Source organism: Salminus brasiliensis, chromosome 9, assembly GCF_030463535.1.
Source record: "Salminus brasiliensis chromosome 9, fSalBra1.hap2, whole genome shotgun sequence".
Classification (NCBI taxonomy): Eukaryota; Metazoa; Chordata; class Actinopteri; order Characiformes; family Bryconidae; genus Salminus; species Salminus brasiliensis.
This window is the reverse complement of record NC_132886.1, coordinates 14,294,977-14,308,731: the sequence shown is the minus strand read 5'-3', so window position 1 is coordinate 14,308,731 and position 13,755 is coordinate 14,294,977. Positions and strand designations below refer to the sequence as shown.

Genomic DNA, 13,755 nt, shown 5'->3' with positions numbered 1-13,755 from the left:
GTGAGCAGCATTGTACGCACTCAGAAGCAGTGCATCATGGGAAGTGTTGTGGTTTTCGGAAACATGGCAAAGTAAAGCGTTTTGTGAGGCAGCACACCAATGCATTTGTTGGTGATGTCTTTGTTTGTGTGTGTGTGTGTGTGTGTGTGTGTATGTAGGGTCTTTGTTGCAGTGTTTTATTTCAGTGTCTGGGTGGTGTAACGCATGTAGTCTTTACCGTCTCAGTGAAGAGGACAGCCAGTGGTGGTCCCACTCTCCAGTGTGTGAAGAGCTTATACTTACCTGGCAGGGGAGATACCATGATCAAGAAGGTGGTTCACCCAGGGTGAGGCTCAACCATTGCACTCCGGTTGTGCTGACCCTTGCGAATTCCCCAAATGTGGGAATCTCAACTGCATAATTTCTGGTAGTGGGGGACTGCGTTCGCGCTCTCCCCTGATTTTCTCGTCTAACGATAGATTGCTCTTACAAAACAGTCCTGGGGACGTCAAATTGCTTTTGCGTGCTGTGACTCCTGCGGGGGGGTAGCTGGTGTCATAACCCAGCTGCTTCAAGCGGCTCTCTTCACGTGTCTTTACTTCGTACGTGCTTGACAAGTCGGAACTGACTTCAGGATCCACACGTGGCACCTTCCAAAATGGGAAAAGATCTGAAGCTTTAGAAAGAAGCAAAAAAGACATCAATTCCTACAAAACGTTTCTACACCCTCTTTTAGTCGCTACACTCAATCCATTCAAGCAGCCCTGATTACGCTGTCCTTACAACGGACATGTGAGCAGTGAGTGTTGTGGAAGCACTGGCCATATCCACCATCTGCTCAGACAAGAATATTGGGACACATTGGGATGTCATTTCTCACAATAAGGCTGAATATTACGTCAGGTCAAGTGCTTTTATTGTCGTTCTTCACTGTAACTTGTTGACATTGAAACGAGACGTCGTTCTTCAAGCCCATGCAGCAACACAAGACAGCGGGACATTTCACAGGAACGCATAGAATGGAGATACAAGACTGGTCGGCCCACAGGAGCCCTTTCCAAAATGCATCAGGCTCATTGTTTAGACTGTGGAACAGTCCACCATCACTCCAGAGCCTGCTAAATCTTTACTCCAAGAGGGACCTCAAGTTGGCCTTTGGCCTCGGCCCTTCCTTTTGACTGCCATTTCTCAACAACGTTACGTGCTGAGGAAGCGGCTACCTTAAAACGCTTTTCCTATAGCCTTCTCCTGCTTTGAGGTGGGCGGTTGTTGAACTTTTCGTAGTGCTAGGTAGCTGATTAGAGGAGCCTCTGGCTGCTGGCCGGCAGTGCTAAGCTTTGAGAAATCCCTTTTTAGAAAGCTTTGACATTTGCGTCAGCTGGGCTTTCCTGACGAAGACTGTGAACAAGCCACAGCCCCAAGAAACTAATTAAGGCCTGAGATCTTGAGAAAAGTTATCCGAGAGCTGAAATCTCTTGGGGAGCCCATCTTTGTTGCGTGGTGCTCCTTTCCTCTTTCCACTCTAATGTTGTGCAGAACAAAAATCCTACACTGTCTCTTGCTAAAAATGTTTGCTAACAGACCGTTTGACCAGGGTTGCCTAAAGTTTTGCACGGGACTGTAAGTACGCACTGTTTGTAATGAAAGATGCAATAGTTGAGTTGATCATGATATGGATAAGATATTGTCCTATTGTCCACCCCTACTGTGACCCACCTGAAGCAGGGCATGAGGATGTTTGTTGAATTAGCTAATGATAACTGTTGCTTGTGGGAGTTGTTCAGGACTGAGCCCCTGTCCTGGGCCTTGTAGGAGGGAGAGAATTGGTGGAGCAGCCCCCTCTGGTGAGCAGCATTGTACGCACTCAGAAGCAGTGCATCATGGGAAGTGTTGTGGTTTTCGGAAACATGGCAAAGTAAAGCGTTTTGTGAGGCAGCACACCAATGCATTTGTTGGTGATGTCTTTGTTTGTGTGTGTGTGTGTATGTAGGGTCTTTGTTGCAGTGTTTTATTTCAGTGTCTGGGTGGTGTAACGCATGTAGTCTTTACCGTCTCAGTGAAGAGGACAGCCAGTGGTGGTCCCACTCCCCAGTGTGTGAAGAACTCATACTTACCTGGCAGGGGAGATACCATGATCAAGAAGGTGGTTCACCCAGGGTGAGGCTCAACCATTGCACTCCGGTTGTGCTGACCCCTGCGAATTCCCCAAATGTGGGAATCTCGACTGCATAATTTCTGGTAGTGGGGGACTGCGTTCGCGCTCTCCCCTGATTTTTTCGTCTAACGATAGATTGCTCTTACAAAACAGTCCTTGGGACGTCAAATTGCTTTTGCGTGCTGTGACTCCTGCGGGGGGGGGTAGCTGGTGTCATAACCCAGCTGCTTCAAGTGGCTCTCTTCACGTGTCTTTACTTCTTACGTGCTTGACAAGTCGGAACTGACTTCAGGATCCACACGTGGCACCTTCCAAAATGGGAAAAGATCTGAAGCTTTAGAAAGAAGCAAAAAAGACATCAATTCCTACAAAACGTTTCTACACCCTCTTTTAGTCGCTACACTCAATCCATTCAAGCAGCCCTGATTACGCTGTCCTTACAACGGACATGTGAGCAGTGAGTGTTGTGGAAGCACTGGCCATATCCACCATCTGCTCAGACAAGAATATTGGGACACATTGGGATGTCATTTCTCACAATAAGGCTGAATATTACGTCAGGTCAAGTGCTTTTATTGTCGTTCTTCACTGTAACTTGTTGACATTGAAACGAGACGTCGTTCTTCAAGCCCATGCAGCAACACAAGACAGCGGGACATTTCACAGGAACGCATAGAATGGAGATACAAGACTGGTCGGCCCACAGGAGCCCTTTCCAAAATGCATCAGGCTCATTGTTTAGACTGTGGAACAGTCCACCATCACTCCAGAGCCTGCTAAATCTTTACTCCAAGAGGGACCTCAAGTTGGCCTTTGGCCTCGGCCCTTCCTTTTGACTGCCATTTCTCAACAACGTTACGTGCTGAGGAAGCGGCTACCTTAAAACGCTTTTCCTATAGCCTTCTCCTGCTTTGAGGTGGGCGGTTGTTGAACTTTTTCGTAGTGCTAGGTAGCTGATTAGAGGAGCCTCTGGCTGCTGGCCGGCAGTGCTAAGCTTTGAGAAATCCCTTTTTAGAAAGCTTTGACATTTGCGTCAGCTGGGCTTTCCTGACGAAGACTGTGAACAAGCCACAGCCCCAAGAAACTAATTAAGGCCTGAGATCTTGAGAAAAGTTATCCGAGAGCTGAAATCTCTTGGGGAGCCCATCTTTGTTGCGTGGTGCTCCTTTCCTCTTTCCACTCTAATGTTGTGCAGAACAAAAATCCTACACTGTCTCTTGCTAAAAATGTTTGCTAACAGACCGTTTGACCAGGGTTGCCTAAAGTTTTGCACGGGACTGTAAGTACGCACTGTTTGTAATGAAAGATGCAATAGTTGAGTTGATCATGATATGGATAAGATATTGTCCTATTGTCCACCCCTACTGTGACCCACCTGAAGCAGGGCATGAGGATGTTTGTTGAATTAGCTAATGATAACTGTTGCTTGTGGGAGTTGTTCAGGACTGAGCCCCTGTCCTGGGCCTTGTAGGAGGGAGAGAATTGGTGGAGCAGCCCCCTCTGGTGAGCAGCATTGTACGCACTCAGAAGCAGTGCATCATGGGAAGTGTTGTGGTTTTCGGAAACATGGCAAAGTAAAGCGTTTTGTGAGGCAGCACACCAATGCATTTGTTGGTGATGTCTTTGTTTGTGTGTGTGTGTGTGTGTATGTAGGGTCTTTGTTGCAGTGTTTTATTTCAGTGTCTGGGTGGTGTAACGCATGTAGTCTTTACCGTCTCAGTGAAGAGGACAGCCAGTGGTGGTCCCACTCCCCAGTGTGTGAAGAACTCATACTTACCTGGCAGGGGAGATACCATGATCAAGAAGGTGGTTCACCCAGGGTGAGGCTCAACCATTGCACTCCGGTTGTGCTGACCCCTGCGAATTCCCCAAATGTGGGAATCTCGACTGCATAATTTCTGGTAGTGGGGGACTGCGTTCGCGCTCTCCCCTGATTTTTTCGTCTAACGATAGATTGCTCTTACAAAACAGTCCTTGGGACGTCAAATTGCTTTTGCGTGCTGTGACTCCTGCGGGGGGGTAGCTGGTGTCATAACCCAGCTGCTTCAAGTGGCTCTCTTCACGTGTCTTTACTTCTTACGTGCTTGACAAGTCGGAACTGACTTCAGGATCCACACGTGGCACCTTCCAAAATGGGAAAAGATCTGAAGCTTTAGAAAGAAGCAAAAAAGACATCAATTCCTACAAAACGTTTCTACACCCTCTTTTAGTCGCTACACTCAATCCATTCAAGCAGCCCTGATTACGCTGTCCTTACAACGGACATGTGAGCAGTGAGTGTTGTGGAAGCACTGGCCATATCCACCATCTGCTCAGACAAGAATATTGGGACACATTGGGATGTCATTTCTCACAATAAGGCTGAATATCACGTCAGGTCAAGTGCTTTTATTGTCGTTCTTCACTGTAACTTGTTGACATTGAAACGAGACGTCGTTCTTCAAGCCCATGCAGCAACACAAGACAGCGGGACATTTCACAGGAACGCATAGAATGGAGATACAAGACTGGTCGGCCCACAGGAGCCCTTTCCAAAATGCATCAGGCTCATTGTTTAGACTGTGGAACAGTCCACCATCACTCCAGAGCCTGCTAAATCTTTACTCCAAGAGGGACCTCAAGTTGGCCTTTGGCCTCGGCCCTTCCTTTTGACTGCCATTTCTCAACAACGTTACGTGCTGAGGAAGCGGCTACCTTAAAACGCTTTTCCTATAGCCTTCTCCTGCTTTGAGGTGGGCGGTTGTTGAACTTTTCGTAGTGCTAGGTAGCTGATTAGAGGAGCCTCTGGCTGCTGGCCGGCAGTGCTAAGCTTTGAGAAATCCCTTTTTAGAAAGCTTTGACATTTGCGTCAGCTGGGCTTTCCTGACGAAGACTGTGAACAAGCCACAGCCCCAAGAAACTAATTAAGGCCTGAGATCTTGAGAAAAGTTATCCGAGAGCTGAAATCTCTTGGGGAGCCCATCTTTGTTGCGTGGTGCTCCTTTCCTCTTTCCACTCTAATGTTGTGCAGAACAAAAATCCTACACTGTCTCTTGCTAAAAATGTTTGCTAACAGACCGTTTGACCAGGGTTGCCTAAAGTTTTGCACGGGACTGTAAGTACGCACTGTTTGTAATGAAAGATGCAATAGTTGAGTTGATCATGATATGGATAAGATATTGTCCTATTGTCCACCCCTACTGTGACCCACCTGAAGCAGGGCATGAGGATGTTTGTTGAATTAGCTAATGATAACTGTTGCTTGTGGGAGTTGTTCAGGACTGAGCCCCTGTCCTGGGCCTTGTAGGAGGGAGAGAATTGGTGGAGCAGCCCCCTCTGGTGAGCAGCATTGTACGCACTCAGAAGCAGTGCATCATGGGAAGTGTTGTGGTTTTCGGAAACATGGCAAAGTAAAGCGTTTTGTGAGGCAGCACACCAATGCATTTGTTGGTGATGTCTTTGTTTGTGTGTGTGTGTGTGTGTATGTAGGGTCTTTGTTGCAGTGTTTTATTTCAGTGTCTGGGTGGTGTAACGCATGTAGTCTTTACCGTCTCAGTGAAGAGGACAGCCAGTGGTGGTCCCACTCCCCAGTGTGTGAAGAACTCATACTTACCTGGCAGGGGAGATACCATGATCAAGAAGGTGGTTCACTCAGGGTGAGGCTCAACCATTGCACTCCGGTTGTGCTGACCCCTGCGAATTCCCCAAATGTGGGAATCTCGACTGCATAATTTCTGGTAGTGGGGGACTGCGTTCGCGCTCTCCCCTTATTTTTTCGTCTAACGATAGATTGCTCTTACAAAACAGTCCTTGGGACGTCAAATTGCTTTTGCGTGCTGTGACTCCTGCGGGGGGGTAGCTGGTGTCATAACCCAGCTGCTTCAAGTGGCTCTCTTCACGTGTCTTTACTTCTTACGTGCTTGACAAGTCGGAACTGACTTCAGGATCCACACGTGGCACCTTCCAAAATGGGAAAAGATCTGAAGCTTTAGAAAGAAGCAAAAAAGACATCAATTCCTACAAAACGTTTCTACACCCTCTTTTAGTCGCTACACTCAATCCATTCAAGCAGCCCTGATTACGCTGTCCTTACAACGGACATGTGAGCAGTGAGTGTTGTGGAAGCACTGGCCATATCCACCATCTGCTCAGACAAGAATATTGGGACACATTGGGATGTCATTTCTCACAATAAGGCTGAATATTACGTCAGGTCAAGTGCTTTTATTGTCGTTCTTCACTGTAACTTGTTGACATTGAAACGAGACGTCGTTCTTCAAGCCCATGCAGCAACACAAGACAGCGGGACATTTCACAGGAACGCATAGAATGGAGATACAAGACTGGTCGGCCCACAGGAGCCCTTTCCAAAATGCATCAGGCTCATTGTTTAGACTGTGGAACAGTCCACCATCACTCCAGAGCCTGCTAAATCTTTACTCCAAGAGGGACCTCAAGTTGGCCTTTGGCCTCGGCCCTTCCTTTTGACTGCCATTTCTCAACAACGTTACGTGCTGAGGAAGCGGCTACCTTAAAACGCTTTTCCTATAGCCTTCTCCTGCTTTGAGGTGGGCGGTTGTTGAACTTTTCGTAGTGCTAGGTAGCTGATTAGAGGAGCCTCTGGCTGCTGGCCGGCAGTGCTAAGCTTTGAGAAATCCCTTTTTAGAAAGCTTTGACATTTGCGTCAGCTGGGCTTTCCTGACGAAGACTGTGAACAAGCCACAGCCCCAAGAAACTAATTAAGGCCTGAGATCTTGAGAAAAGTTATCCGAGAGCTGAAATCTCTTGGGGAGCCCATCTTTGTTGCGTGGTGCTCCTTTCCTCTTTCCACTCTAATGTTGTGCAGAACAAAAATCCTACACTGTCTCTTGCTAAAAATGTTTGCTAACAGACCGTTTGACCAGGGTTGCCTAAAGTTTTGCACGGGACTGTAAGTACGCACTGTTTGTAATGAAAGATGCAATAGTTGAGTTGATCATGATATGGATAAGATATTGTCCTATTGTCCACCCCTACTGTGACCCACCTGAAGCAGGGCATGAGGATGTTTGTTGAATTAGCTAATGATAACTGTTGCTTGTGGGAGTTGTTCAGGACTGAGCCCCTGTCCTGGGCCTTGTAGGAGGGAGAGAATTGGTGGAGCAGCCCCCTCTGGTGAGCAGCATTGTACGCACTCAGAAGCAGTGCATCATGGGAAGTGTTGTGGTTTTCGGAAACATGGCAAAGTAAAGCGTTTTGTGAGGCAGCACACCAATGCATTTGTTGGTGATGTCTTTGTTTGTGTGTGTGTGTGTGTGTGTGTGTGTATGTAGGGTCTTTGTTGCAGTGTTTTATTTCAGTGTCTGGGTGGTGTAACGCATGTAGTCTTTACCGTCTCAGTGAAGAGGACAGCCAGTGGTGGTCCCACTCTCCAGTGTGTGAAGAGCTCATACTTACCTGGCAGGGGAGATACCATGATCAAGAAGGTGGTTCACCCAGGGTGAGGCTCAACCATTGCACTCCGGTTGTGCTGACCCCTGCGAATTCCCCAAATGTGGGAATCTCAACTGCATAATTTCTGGTAGTGGGGGACTGCGTTCGCGCTCTCCCCTGATTTTCTCGTCTAACGATAGATTGCTCTTACAAAACAGTCCTGGGGACGTCAAATTGCTTTTGCGTGCTGTGACTCCTGCGGGGGGGTAGCTGGTGTCATAACCCAGCTGCTTCAAGCGGCTCTCTTCACGTGTCTTTACTTCGTACGTGCTTGACAAGTCGGAACTGACTTCAGGATCCACACGTGGCACCTTCCAAAATGGGAAAAGATCTGAAGCTTTAGAAAGAAGCAAAAAAGACATCAATTCCTACAAAACGTTTCTACACCCTCTTTTAGTCGCTACACTCAATCCATTCAAGCAGCCCTGATTACGCTGTCCTTACAACGGACATGTGAGCAGTGAGTGTTGTGGAAGCACTGGCCATATCCACCATCTGCTCAGACAAGAATATTGGGACACATTGGGATGTCATTTCTCACAATAAGGCTGAATATTACGTCAGGTCAAGTGCTTTTATTGTCGTTCTTCACTGTAACTTGTTGACATTGAAACGAGACGTCGTTCTTCAAGCCCATGCAGCAACACAAGACAGCGGGACATTTCACAGGAACGCATAGAATGGAGATACAAGACTGGTCGGCCCACAGGAGCCCTTTCCAAAATGCATCAGGCTCATTGTTTAGACTGTGGAACAGTCCACCATCACTCCAGAGCCTGCTAAATCTTTACTCCAAGAGGGACCTCAAGTTGGCCTTTGGCCTCGGCCCTTCCTTTTGACTGCCATTTCTCAACAACGTTACGTGCTGAGGAAGCGGCTACCTTAAAACGCTTTTCCTATAGCCTTCTCCTGCTTTGAGGTGGGCGGTTGTTGAACTTTTCGTAGTGCTAGGTAGCTGATTAGAGGAGCCTCTGGCTGCTGGCCGGCAGTGCTAAGCTTTGAGAAATCCCTTTTTAGAAAGCTTTGACATTTGCGTCAGCTGGGCTTTCCTGACGAAGACTGTGAACAAGCCACAGCCCCAAGAAACTAATTAAGGCCTGAGATCTTGAGAAAAGTTATCCGAGAGCTGAAATCTCTTGGGGAGCCCATCTTTGTTGCGTGGTGCTCCTTTCCTCTTTCCACTCTAATGTTGTGCAGAACAAAAATCCTACACTGTCTCTTGCTAAAAATGTTTGCTAACAGACCGTTTGACCAGGGTTGCCTAAAGTTTTGCACGGGACTGTAAGTACGCACTGTTTGTAATGAAAGATGCAATAGTTGAGTTGATCATGATATGGATAAGATATTGTCCTATTGTCCACCCCTACTGTGACCCACCTGAAGCAGGGCATGAGGATGTTTGTTGAATTAGCTAATGATAACTGTTGCTTGTGGGAGTTGTTCAGGACTGAGCCCCTGTCCTGGGCCTTGTAGGAGGGAGAGAATTGGTGGAGCAGCCCCCTCTGGTGAGCAGCATTGTACGCACTCAGAAGCAGTGCATCATGGGAAGTGTTGTGGTTTTCGGAAACATGGCAAAGTAAAGCGTTTTGTGAGGCAGCACACCAATGCATTTGTTGGTGATGTCTTTGTTTGTGTGTGTGTGTGTGTGTGTGTGTGTATGTAGGGTCTTTGTTGCAGTGTTTTATTTCAGTGTCTGGGTGGTGTAACGCATGTAGTCTTTACCGTCTCAGTGAAGAGGACAGCCAGTGGTGGTCCCACTCTCCAGTGTGTGAAGAACTCATACTTACCTGGCAGGGGAGATACCATGATCAAGAAGGTGGTTCACCCAGGGTGAGGCTCAACCATTGCACTCTGGTTGTGCTGACCCCTGCGAATTCCCCAAATGTGGGAATCTCGACTGCATAATTTCTGGTAGTGGGGGACTGCGTTCGCGCTCTCCCCTGATTTTCTCGTCTAACGATAGATTGCTCTTACAAAACAGTCCTTGGGACGTCAAATTGCTTTTGCGTGCTGTGACTCCTGCGGGGGGGTAGCTGGTGTCATAACCCAGCTGCTTCAAGCGGCTCTCTTCACGTGTCTTTACTTCGTACGTGCTTGACAAGTCGGAACTGACTTCAGGATCCACACGTGGCACCTTCCAAAATGGGAAAAGATCTGAAGCTTTAGAAAGAAGCAAAAAAGACATCAATTCCTACAAAACGTTTCTACACCCTCTTTTAGTCGCTACACTCAATCCATTCAAGCAGCCCTGATTACGCTGTCCTTACAACGGACATGTGAGCAGTGAGTGTTGTGGAAGCACTGGCCATATCCACCATCTGCTCAGACAAGAATATTGGGACACATTGGGATGTCATTTCTCACAATAAGGCTGAATATTACGTCAGGTCAAGTGCTTTTATTGTCGTTCTTCACTGTAACTTGTTGACATTGAAACGAGACGTCGTTCTTCAAGCCCATGCAGCAACACAAGACAGCGGGACATTTCACAGGAACGCATAGAATGGAGATACAAGACTGGTCGGCCCACAGGAGCCCTTTCCAAAATGCATCAGGCTCATTGTTTAGACTGTGGAACAGTCCACCATCACTCCAGAGCCTGCTAAATCTTTACTCCAAGAGGGACCTCAAGTTGGCCTTTGGCCTCGGCCCTTCCTTTTGACTGCCATTTCTCAACAACGTTACGTGCTGAGGAAGCGGCTACCTTAAAACGCTTTTCCTATAGCCTTCTCCTGCTTTGAGGTGGGCGGTTGTTGAACTTTTCGTAGTGCTAGGTAGCTGATTAGAGGAGCCTCTGGCTGCTGGCCGGCAGTGCTAAGCTTTGAGAAATCCCTTTTTAGAAAGCTTTGACATTTGCGTCAGCTGGGCTTTCCTGACGAAGACTGTGAACAAGCCACAGCCCCAAGAAACTAATTAAGGCCTGAGATCTTGAGAAAAGTTATCCGAGAGCTGAAATCTCTTGGGGAGCCCATCTTTGTTGCGTGGTGCTCCTTTCCTCTTTCCACTCTAATGTTGTGCAGAACAAAAATCCTACACTGTCTCTTGCTAAAAATGTTTGCTAACAGACCGTTTGACCAGGGTTGCCTAAAGTTTTGCACGGGACTGTAAGTACGCACTGTTTGTAATGAAAGATGCAATAGTTGAGTTGATCATGATATGGATAAGATATTGTCCTATTGTCCACCCCTACTGTGACCCACCTGAAGCAGGGCATGAGGATGTTTGTTGAATTAGCTAATGATAACTGTTGCTTGTGGGAGTTGTTCAGGACTGAGCCCCTGTCCTGGGCCTTGTAGGAGGGAGAGAATTGGTGGAGCAGCCCCCTCTGGTGAGCAGCATTGTACGCACTCAGAAGCAGTGCATCATGGGAAGTGTTGTGGTTTTCGGAAACATGGCAAAGTAAAGCGTTTTGTGAGGCAGCACACCAATGCATTTGTTGGTGATGTCTTTGTTTGTGTGTGTGTGTGTGTGTGTGTGTGTATGTAGGGTCTTTGTTGCAGTGTTTTATTTCAGTGTCTGGGTGGTGTAACGCATGTAGTCTTTACCGTCTCAGTGAAGAGGACAGCCAGTGGTGGTCCCACTCCCCAGTGTGTGAAGAACTCATACTTACCTGGCAGGGGAGATACCATGATCAAGAAGGTGGTTCACCCAGGGTGAGGCTCAACCATTGCACTCCGGTTGTGCTGACCCCTGCGAATTCCCCAAATGTGGGAATCTCAACTGCATAATTTCTGGTAGTGGGGGACTGCGTTCGCGCTCTCCCCTGATTTTCTCGTCTAACGATAGATTGCTCTTACAAAACAGTCCTTGGGACATCAAATTGCTTTTGCGTGCTGTGACTCCTGCGGGGGGGTAGCTGGTGTCATAACCCAGCTGCTTCAAGCGGCTCTCTTCACGTGTCTTTACTTCGTACGTGCTTGACAAGTCGGAACTGACTTCAGGATCCACACGTGGCACCTTCCAAAATGGGAAAAGATCTGAAGCTTTAGAAAGAAGCAAAAAAGACATCAATTCCTACAAAACGTTTCTACACCCTCTTTTAGTCGCTACACTCAATCCATTCAAGCAGCCCTGATTACGCTGTCCTTACAACGGACATGTGAGCAGTGAGTGTTGTGGAAGCACTGGCCATATCCACCATCTGCTCAGACAAGAATATTGGGACACATTGGGATGTCATTTCTCACAATAAGGCTGAATATTACGTCAGGTCAAGTGCTTTTATTGTCGTTCTTCACTGTAACTTGTTGACATTGAAACGAGACGTCGTTCTTCAAGCCCATGCAGCAACACAAGACAGCGGGACATTTCACAGGAACGCATAGAATGGAGATACAAGACTGGTCGGCCCACAGGAGCCCTTTCCAAAATGCATCAGGCTCATTGTTTAGACTGTGGAACAGTCCACCATCACTCCAGAGCCTGCTAAATCTTTACTCCAAGAGGGACCTCAAGTTGGCCTTTGGCCTCGGCCCTTCCTTTTGACTGCCATTTCTCAACAACGTTACGTGCTGAGGAAGCGGCTACCTTAAAACGCTTTTCCTATAGCCTTCTCCTGCTTTGAGGTGGGCGGTTGTTGAACTTTTCGTAGTGCTAGGTAGCTGATTAGAGGAGCCTCTGGCTGCTGGCCGGCAGTGCTAAGCTTTGAGAAATCCCTTTTTAGAAAGCTTTGACATTTGCGTCAGCTGGGCTTTCCTGACGAAGACTGTGAACAAGCCACAGCCCCAAGAAACTAATTAAGGCCTGAGATCTTGAGAAAAGTTATCCGAGAGCTGAAATCTCTTGGGGAGCCCATCTTTGTTGCGTGGTGCTCCTTTCCTCTTTCCACTCTAATGTTGTGCAGAACAAAAATCCTACACTGTCTCTTGCTAAAAATGTTTGCTAACAGACCGTTTGACCAGGGTTGCCTAAAGTTTTGCACGGGACTGTAAGTACGCACTGTTTGTAATGAAAGATGCAATAGTTGAGTTGATCATGATATGGATAAGATATTGTCCTATTGTCCACCCCTACTGTGACCCACCTGAAGCAGGGCATGAGGATGTTTGTTGAATTAGCTAATGATAACTGTTGCTTGTGGGAGTTGTTCAGGACTGAGCCCCTGTCCTGGGCCTTGTAGGAGGGAGAGAATTGGTGGAGCAGCCCCCTCTGGTGAGCAGCATTGTACGCACTCAGAAGCAGTGCATCATGGGAAGTGTTGTGGTTTTCGGAAACATGGCAAAGTAAAGCGTTTTGTGAGGCAGCACACCAATGCATTTGTTGGTGATGTCTTTGTTTGTGTGTGTGTGTGTGTGTGTGTGTATGTAGGGTCTTTGTTGCAGTGTTTTATTTCAGTGTCTGGGTGGTGTAACGCATGTAGTCTTTACCGTCTCAGTGAAGAGGACAGCCAGTGGTGGTCCCACTCCCCAGTGTGTGAAGAACTCATACTTACCTGGCAGGGGAGATACCATGATCAAGAAGGTGGTTCACCCAGGGTGAGGCTCAACCATTGCACTCCGGTTGTGCTGACCCCTGCGAATTCCCCAAATGTGGGAATCTCGACTGCATAATTTCTGGTAGTGGGGGACTGCGTTCGCGCTCTCCCCTGATTTTCTCGTCTAACGATAGATTGCTCTTACAAAACAGTCCTTGGGACGTCAAATTGCTTTTGCGTGCTGTGACTCCTGCGGGGGGGTAGCTGGTGTCATAACCCAGCTGCTTCAAGCGGCTCTCTTCACGTGTCTTTACTTCGTACGTGCTTGACAAGTCGGAACTGACTTCAGGATCCACACGTGGCACCTTCCAAAATGGGAAAAGATCTGAAGCTTTAGAAAGAAGCAAAAAAGACATCAATTCCTACAAAACGTTTCTACACCCTCTTTTAGTCGCTACACTCAATCCATTCAAGCAGCCCTGATTACGCTGTCCTTACAACGGACATGTGAGCAGTGAGTGTTGTGGAAGCACTGGCCATATCCACCATCTGCTCAGACAAGAATATTGGGACACATTGGGATGTCATTTCTCACAATAAGGCTGAATATTACGTCAGGTCAAGTGCTTTTATTGTCGTTCTTCACTGTAACTTGTTGACATTGAAACGAGACGTCGTTCTTCAAGCCCATGCAGCAACACAAGACAGCGGGACATTTCACAGGAACGCATAGAATGGAGATACAAGACTGGTCGGC

At 47.6% G+C, this 13,755-nt stretch overlaps 8 non-coding genes across 8 annotated transcripts; all 8 read left to right on the top strand.

Annotated features, from left to right (window-relative positions):
• The first annotated feature begins 274 nt into the window (after positions 1-274).
• On the top strand, positions 275-438 carry LOC140563118 (U1 spliceosomal RNA). Its single transcript, XR_011980352.1, has one exon. It is a non-coding gene; the product is annotated as a U1 spliceosomal RNA (small nuclear RNA).
• A 1,647-nt stretch (positions 439-2,085) lies between these two features.
• LOC140563001 (U1 spliceosomal RNA) lies at positions 2,086-2,249 on the top strand. Its single transcript, XR_011980239.1, has one exon. It is a non-coding gene; the product is annotated as a U1 spliceosomal RNA (small nuclear RNA).
• A 1,654-nt stretch (positions 2,250-3,903) lies between these two features.
• On the top strand, positions 3,904-4,067 carry LOC140563000 (U1 spliceosomal RNA). The gene has a single exon (XR_011980238.1). It is a non-coding gene; the product is annotated as a U1 spliceosomal RNA (small nuclear RNA).
• Positions 4,068-5,718: 1,651 nt separating this feature from the next.
• LOC140563066 (U1 spliceosomal RNA) lies at positions 5,719-5,882 on the top strand. Its single transcript, XR_011980303.1, has one exon. It is a non-coding gene; the product is annotated as a U1 spliceosomal RNA (small nuclear RNA).
• A 1,659-nt stretch (positions 5,883-7,541) lies between these two features.
• LOC140563102 (U1 spliceosomal RNA) lies at positions 7,542-7,705 on the top strand. The gene has a single exon (XR_011980337.1). It is a non-coding gene; the product is annotated as a U1 spliceosomal RNA (small nuclear RNA).
• Positions 7,706-9,364: 1,659 nt separating this feature from the next.
• Positions 9,365-9,528, top strand: LOC140563049 (U1 spliceosomal RNA). The gene has a single exon (XR_011980287.1). It is a non-coding gene; the product is annotated as a U1 spliceosomal RNA (small nuclear RNA).
• Positions 9,529-11,187: 1,659 nt separating this feature from the next.
• On the top strand, positions 11,188-11,351 carry LOC140563101 (U1 spliceosomal RNA). The gene has a single exon (XR_011980336.1). It is a non-coding gene; the product is annotated as a U1 spliceosomal RNA (small nuclear RNA).
• A 1,657-nt stretch (positions 11,352-13,008) lies between these two features.
• On the top strand, positions 13,009-13,172 carry LOC140562999 (U1 spliceosomal RNA). Its single transcript, XR_011980237.1, has one exon. It is a non-coding gene; the product is annotated as a U1 spliceosomal RNA (small nuclear RNA).
• Positions 13,173-13,755: the final 583 nt, after the last annotated feature.